Raw genomic sequence first — 7,533 nt, 5'->3', positions numbered from 1 at the left:
GGATTACGTTTGACAGTCCGAGGTGTCAGCTCTGCTCTTTTTTCATATTTGATGTGATTATTTTTCTGATTCACTTAAGATAGACTGAAATATGGCTTAATAATTGCTCTCTGGTGGCATAAACGCAGCTGGTGCTGCGGGGAGTTCTCTGAACGCCTTCCCAGCAGGGGTAACCGGGGCAGAGGACGGCAGGGAAGTGAAGGCAGGGAAGATGAGGAGGAACTGAGTGTGGGTGAGAAGCCAGGCCTGGAAAAGGGTCGACACAAAAGCAAAATGACCTCTGAGTTGAAAACTTGGGCAGAGTGCAAGAGGGTTTTCTTTCCAAAGCAGTGAGTCCAAAATGGAAATTACAGCTCTGCCGGTAACAAAAAGGCAGAGGTGCTCAGAAATATTCCTGCTCTGTCTTCAGTGGAAAGCCAGATGGAAGAATGTGTATGATATGTTGATAAAACCCTTTCTACAGATGTTAGATAGCAGCTTGTACAGTGGGTCAGGCTTAAATCGGTATGTGAAAATGAAAAAAATAATCCATAATGGAGCTAAGTCTGACAGGTGATGCTGAGCACTGAGGAGAACAGCAATATTGGTGGCGCAGAAAACAGGCATTTCAGTTCATCAGAAGGTTAAAATATTTTAAATGTGGTACAGAAGCAGAGGTGTGGAAGGTTGAACACTGCTCTGAAAACAAATGTTTTACAAGAGCCAGTAACTGAAAGTTGAAACGAGACGAATTTGACCCAATTTTCAGTTTCTGTTTTGTGACAGCAGGGAGAACTGAGCGCTGGAACGCGCGTGAAGGAGGGTACTGGTCTTACTGGCCAGCACTAGGGATGTACACGACCACTGGGCTGTTTGCTCAGGAAGAAGCCCTGGTTCAGAGTAGTTCAGAGAAGCCCTGTTGCCTCAGCTACACTGGAGGCTGCCCGTCTTTTCTGCTCGTACGAGCTGTGAGCGCTCTGGAGAGTCTTTGGGAGGAGGCTTTGCCACAAGGGAAGCAAGTCGACGCTTGCTGCGACTGTCCTGCTGACGGCTTCACAGCTAGGGGTGAGTTCCTGAGTGGGGAGCGGGGAAGCAGGGCGAGCCAGAGCGCCTCCTCGGCTCGCTCTGAGCGGGAGGCGGCTGCCGTCTCACGTTGCTTCTGGGCAAAGCACTGGAGATGTTCTGCTCCCATCGCCAGGGCCTGACTGACGTGCTGCTGGGAAGGAGCTGGAGTGCGTGCTGTACCTGGCAGGGGTGCAGTCCACCGAAAGGGGAGCGGTACACTCAAATCAGAGGACTTCAAAGAACTCGAGGATTGGAAATGCACAAGTGCAGAAAGTGAGCACACCAAGTTCCCTGGGAGAAGGACCGTGGGAGAACAGCAAGTGTGCTTGGGGAGGAGAGGGAAGGAGATAAAAGATAAGGAAATGTAAATCGGCACCAGCAGGACTGACATCGGCCCTTCTGATCTTCCTGGGGCTGGGAGCTGTTTACCTTTTTACCTGGTCTTCAGCAGATGGCTCTTCAAACGGAGTGCCACGGCACGCCGGAGCTGTGGGCTGGAGGAAATCACTGCGGCTTCTTGCTCAGAGGTGGTATCCAAAAAATCTGTAAGACAAGACACTGAAACCAGCAGCAGAGTGCTGAGAAGGATCGGACAGGATGACGAGTCGGTGCTCTGCTGGTGGCTGGGTTTGAAAACACAGAGGAAAGGGAGGGGGACGCCTCTTGCCAAGCAGTTACGCTTGAGCCTGTAGCCTCTAAGGCAGCCTGGAGAAGGCTGAAGCTTCCCATTCCAGCTGCCTTCGTGCTTGATGAAAAGAAACAAAAACGGGATGTATCCTACCCGTCAATATGGATGGACCAGCTCTTGCACGTGCCCTTTGTTGCTCCGGTAACTGAAGACTGAGCACAGGTGGCAGGAATAGAAATGTCAGGAGTTTTGTTTTAAATTCAGAACACCTCAAAGCACCCAACTTACTCCTTTTTTTTGATGTTACCATTTTTCAGCTGTCAGATCTCACCATCGTTTGCCTGTCAGGTGTGATTGAGTTTATGCAGTAATGACGGTATCATGTAGTACAGTATTAAAACAGTTGCAGAAGATGCTTTCAATTAATCTTCAGGACATCTTGGGTTTCATGAAGTGGCTTTCGGCAGTCGTCCCTCCAGCTCCTCACAGCCCCTCACTTTACTCCCCAGACACCTCCTAACGCCCCCTTCCCTCTCCTCTATAACAGCTGCAGTGGGGCATGACCGAAGGGTCGGAGGAGGCCCGGGGTGATGCGGGCTGTGGCTCTGACCTGGTGGTTGTCATTATGTCGGTGGAAAAGCAGCATGGCAGGTTCCTCCTGCCCTGCCCACAGCTGCTGCCGGCACGTGCCCATGTAGCCGGACATCTTATCTCGAACAGCATTTCTCAGCCGCTTTCCCCGTGCTGCGAGCGATGAGTGTGTGGCAGTACAAAACACCCTGCTTGTCTGATGCAAAAGACAGGGCCTGCAGCAGCCCTGATAAGCATCTGGAATCACCCCCACCCCCTGTCCTGGAGCCTGTGCACCCAGCCTGCACGAAACCGGGGGCTTTGCCCCCCGGGGAGATGGCGCCTGTAAGTCTGAGCTCCGTTGAAGTTGTATCCTGTCCTGTGTCCTCGTAATGACTACAATACGCATTTCGATCGGGGTATAAAGGGGGCCTCGCCGGCGAGACTTTTTGGGAAAGACCTTTCCACTGGCCAAGTGCATTATTAAGCGAGAGACTCTCTTATGTAATAGTGGAGGGCGTGCTTTGTGAATGATCGTCCCTGAATTCCATTGACGTTCTACCCCGGTTTTCGGTAAGCAGTTCTCTTTGGTGTTACTAAGGGGGAGGTATTCTGGTTCTGATTAAGGCGAGCGTGCTGCGTGGAATCCACCTTTCCTTAGCGTAAGCCTCTCGGTTTGTACAAGTGACTGTGATGTGTAAAAAATCCCTGAACCGACATCCCCGAACCTGCTAAGGGACAATAAACCCGTTTTGCTTTTAATTTATAACTGATTTCTGGCCGATACCTCCTTAACAGAGTGTTGGGAGAGCTGGCCTTGGGGAGGTGGCCCGAGCGTGTCGCTGGGAAGGCGAAGCATTGCCAAGCCAGGGCGGGTCGGGGTGGATGAGCCCCTTCAGGCTGCACGCCATGGGACAGCAGCTCCCGGTGCACTGCAGGCAGCTCCACCTCGTGAGTAACAGTGACTGAGCACGTGTTGGAGTACGGACTTGTCCTTAAGCGTGGTCAGAAGCTTGTGTTTGGCTGACGTTGCAGCAGCCCCTAATGTGAGGGCTGGGCAAGCTCACCGAGTTCCTCCAGCGGACTCACAGCCGGTTGGTGGGGCGGTTGTTGAAAGAAAGGCTAGCTGTTACTGGTCCCCTTCAGAAGCAGCCAAGGGCTCGGCCATAGCCGACTTTCAGTGTTCTGAACACACAGGGAAGAAAAAATGCCTTCAAAGTCAGAAGGAGTGGCTGGCATCACGTAGTGCACACTCCTTCCAGCCCCACGTCTTCCTTGTGAAGGTGGAACCCAGTTAACTCACTTTGCAGCCCTCTGTACGGAGCCAAAGCCTCCTCCAGGATAAATTTCCATGGCTCAGATGAAGTCATTAAAGTCCTACGTTATTTATACCTGTGGAGCGTTTTCCCCCCAGGTCATTTGACAAGCATCCCGGCTCCTGGTAGCAGAGCCCCGGCATCTCCTCTGGGCCACCATGAGCAGCGCAGAGGTGGCTTCTTGACAGCCCGGGAGAAAATGAGTGTCTTCGGCTTTGAACAGCTGCGAAGGCTGGAGTCCAGAAGTGACCACATTTCTTCACGTGGATTTTAGGGATGAAAAAGGCAGCAAAACTGCCTGGAATGTCTTGGCTCACAGTGCTGCTCCTGACACACAGATGTGCCGCTTGTCTACTCCTTAGTTCCAAGAAGAACACAGTTGTAACACCACCAGTTTATAAGAGAGCCCTGGGGGAATACAAGTGATAGAGCAACTTCCATAACGTACTAAAACTTCTATAAAGCCACTTAGGTGTGTTATCAGAACGATTCGCGCTAGCCATGGCAAACCCCGTTCCTTACTAATGAACTGAAGTTACGGTTCGCCGCCTCTTAATGCTCGCACAAATAGCCCTAACCGTCGTGATGGGGTTGGAAAAGGAATTCCCGGAGAACTGGAGATGGAATGGCGTGCTGCGAGAGAGGGGCGCTGCTGTTAGAGGCCAGTGAGTTCGGAGCAGACCTGACTCCTCACCATCCCGGCAAGTTCTCCTCTTGCTTTCCTGTATGTTTGATGTGCCGTCTTGCCCTGACGCCTGCCCAGCAAATGTGACCTTCACCTGCAGGGATTGCTCTTGCTGAAGGTACTGGACGTCGAAGGTCCTTCGCTGAATGGCTGCCGGTGTTTTCCCTCAGCAGGGATTTAGGTAACTTGTTCTACTTAATCAAATTGGTTACCTTTGATCCAGTCTGCTGTGGAAGCCAAATTCCCAAGACAAGGTGGTTTAGTAGTTTGTTCAGTTTGTAATCTCTGTTTTCCGAGAAAATCTGCTTTTATTTTGTGAGCAATGGCATTTTCCACGCCTTTCCCTTGGTCTTGTGTCGCTGTCAGGACTGGGAAGGTGGCCGGCTGAGCTCACGTTGTCCTTGGGCAGAGAGGCCACCTCCGCATCTCTGTAGCATCATTCCTGGCCTCGGGAGCTCCCAGCTCACTCAAGCAGCTGCTGGAGAAGGGGCATTACTGAGCTGCAGGATTTCAACTCACTCGAGGTTTCTTTTTCAGAGAGTCCTTTACTTAGCCCACGCCTTGAGGGGAGTCCCTTCCTAACGTCTGTTAAACGCCCAGGAGTGCTTGAGGGGCGTGGGAGTCTAAAGAGCTGCCGGAGTCACTTCTGCAAGTGGGACTTTGAAAACGCTGCTCGAGTGATGGGGTTGAGTATGTCTTTAGAAGCCAAAGAATAGAACCATTCTCTCCTTCGGACAGAACCATTGCAGATAGAGCTGCCATCACGCCCTCGTTACTGTACCTGCTCCCGTAGCACCTCCCTGTGACCCGGTGACAGTCCCAGAGCATCCAAGAACCCAGAACATGTGGTGATCTGCTTGCCCTTCCCACGCTTTGCCTGGCTGTTGTGTACGCGTGAATATCCTAAGTGTAGAAAAGAGCGCGCAGGGCAAGGAGTCTCAGGCACGCCTTGGAGACGCTCCCTGGGTGAGCAGCTCGGCTGCAGTGTGGAGCAAGCACGTTGTGGTTTGCAGGAAACTACCCCAGACCAGGCTGGGAGTAGGACACGTCCCATCCGTTAGACAATGCACGCAGCAGGTGAGTAGGAGTATGTCGAGTAGGAGTATCTCTGTAGCGGCAACATCCTCAGGCAGATGAAATGAGGTGGCTGATGCAAGTTTCCCCTTCCTGAGTCCCCCGAAAGGCAGCACTTTGATGCAGACCTACAGGGCTTGTCCAAGGGCTGGCTGCCAGCGCCCGCGAGCGGGATGGGAAAGATGTGGTTACATCCTCGCAGGCAGCCGACAAATTCCCCTCCGTAGATGAATCTCAGCAACTGAAATGTGGATAAACCGGCTCGCAGTGGAAGGAGGCACTGGATCTGGCAGTGACCACTTAGGAGGTTGCTGAGTAGGTGTTACTGTGCCCAGAGGTCCTTTGGGGCAATGAGTAGTCCCGTAACATCCCTTGGCAGGGTGCGTGGGGCCACACCGTGATCTCCTTAGTGTCCAGGAACGCTGGGGTGTTTGGCAGCATCTGCAGCCTCCACATCTCACTCCACTTTCGGGGTCATCATCAGCGGGGCTGCTGAAACGCCATCCCTCCTGCCGGGGCTGGAAGCAGTTCTGGAGAAGCTGGGCGTTGCTAACACGGAGGAGATAAAGACGTCAGTAATTGGTGGCTTTTCTAGGGGAGCACTGTCCCCGGCTCCGGCACAGTCAGAGGCCAGACCTGCTCTCGCTGCTCCGTGGCACAGTCGTAGCAGTTAGGTTCTCCATGGCTTTTCCCGTGGCCCTGGCTCTGGTCTGCCTCCGCCTCGTCCCCCAAATCCCGCGGGAGGGCTGCCTGGCGTGGGGCCCCCTGGCCTCCGGTGTCCTGACCTGTGGCATGGGGTGCTCCTCCCAAACACCCCTTCTCTGAGCCTGTCTCAGGGACACCTTTGGAGGTTGCATTGCTCGTCAACCCAAGGTGATAGAAACCCAGGGTACAGACGGCCAAAGTGGGGGGTGTTAGAGGCAGTCGCTGGGGAGCCGGAGGGGAGGCGGCTGGAGCAGCGCCGTGCTGCGAGCCCTGGGCATGGCGAGGTGGGGGGAGAGGAGAATAAAACACACAGATGTGTTAGGACAAAACTGGCTAATTCGGGGTGAGGGGCTGGCCTTGCAAATGCCGGGTTGGAAAAGTTTCGAGCTGGTGTGGCAGAGGAGGAGCCTGTGGGTTGGAGTAAGGACTGAGAAAGGGAGGAGGGTGCGTGAGATGTTTGCGTGACAACGTGGCTTGAACTGAGAGCTGAAAAGGGGGTGAGTGCTGGGACAAAGCTAAGCACCCGGCTCGTGTTTTAATGTTGCACATGAAATCTTCTGTACAAGACAGTGTCCAACAAAACGTACACGTTGGAAGACAGCTCCGCTTCTTCTGGCTGAGGAACACTTCAGGTGGCTCCAGGGCCACAGAACAGCTAGCCGCGGTCAGGGGAGTCCCCATACCAGCGTCTTCTGTGAATGTGTCACATCACGGCTCCGTTACCTTCACAGTAAATCTGTGAAACGCTTCTGTGAAGCCCCATCCAAAGGCCACGTGTACCTTTAACACCCACGGCCACGGCTGGTCGTTGGAAACCTGGGTGGATTCACTCAGAGGAGCACCTCTGGGGTTTTTCCTAGTCTCTGGACACACTCTTGAACTGGTCAGAGGTGGAGGGAAGGCACCCAAACATTTCTAGTAGGAGAGATAAATATAAATTTATTATAATGTCAAATAAAAGTGTATCTGGTTGGCGCAAAAGAGCAGAGTAACGTGGTGCGAGGTTCTGCAGTGAGTCCTGCGGAGACTGATGCTCCGGAGGAGGGGCGCTGCGGGCTTGCTCCGCCAGTGTTTACCTGATAATTACAGACTGGTGAGTGGGATCAGCCAGCAAAGCGGGAGGTAATTAAGCGGTAGGTAATTAAAAGTCCGTTGCAGCCGGTGTCCCGGTGGAGACACAGTGGTCCTGGCGGAGACGCCTGCTGCAGGCTGGCGCTCCGGAGCACTCGGCTGCCTTCCTGAGTCCCGGGGTCAGGAGGTGTCCTGACCTGGGCTTGTGCGGGAACTGTGGAGTTGGAGCTGCGTGCTTTGGGGAAGACAAAGTGTCTTAAGTTCTGAGGAGGGAATTGAACCTTGCTGAGGCCAGCCAAGAAGATGCTGAGATCTTTTCTTTTGACTGGAAACTCCTGAGGTGAGTCAGACTGACTTCACCACTGCTCCCAGAAGCACTTTTCGAAGGAGCCGGCTGCTGCCGTCCCGTCGTGTTCCTAGCTGGCACGATACACATTTCA

This window comes from Buceros rhinoceros, unplaced genomic scaffold, assembly GCF_000710305.1.
Source record: "Buceros rhinoceros silvestris isolate BGI_N320 unplaced genomic scaffold, ASM71030v1 scaffold4432, whole genome shotgun sequence".
Taxonomy (NCBI): Eukaryota; Metazoa; Chordata; class Aves; order Bucerotiformes; family Bucerotidae; genus Buceros; species Buceros rhinoceros.
Note: the sequence above shows the minus strand (reverse complement) of the source record.